Raw genomic sequence first — 375 nt, 5'->3', positions numbered from 1 at the left:
GTCTACCGACACATTTATCTACTTATCAACGCATAAAAATGTTCATGAAAAAAAATTCTTTGTAGTATGAAAACGAGGGAACATGTAGCTCCACGCTGGCACAGGAAACCTTCTATTCAACTCGCCAGCTGTGGCAGACTTGTTGGCTCTGTGGGATTCAGTTTCTTTCGACCTCTCTGACACTTTTTCTTCTCGAAAACAGGAAATTTCACATCAAGTACTGTTTTGTTTGGGAAGAGGTGGATGTATAAAGTAGAAGTGAAACGTACGTATATTTATACTAGTGTATAGAGATATAAGTGGGTAGGTAGGGATAAAAAGGGAGACAGAGATAGGTTGATAAATAGAAAAATGTGTTGGTAGATCGAAGGGGAG

General features: G+C 38.9%; 1 protein-coding gene across 1 annotated transcript in view; it reads left to right on the top strand.

The window, feature by feature from the left end:
- The window catches only part of LOC119585243 (facilitated trehalose transporter Tret1-like), a 25,536-nt gene that overhangs the window by 21,809 nt on the left and 3,352 nt on the right, over window positions 1–375 (top strand). The gene's annotated exons all lie outside the window — the stretch shown is intronic.

The sequence above is a fragment of the Penaeus monodon genome, chromosome 19 (genome assembly GCF_015228065.2).
Source record: "Penaeus monodon isolate SGIC_2016 chromosome 19, NSTDA_Pmon_1, whole genome shotgun sequence".
Lineage (NCBI taxonomy): Eukaryota > Metazoa > Arthropoda > Malacostraca > Decapoda > Penaeidae > Penaeus > Penaeus monodon.
The sequence above is the reverse complement of the archived record's forward strand: the minus strand, read 5'-3'. Positions and strand labels throughout refer to the sequence as shown.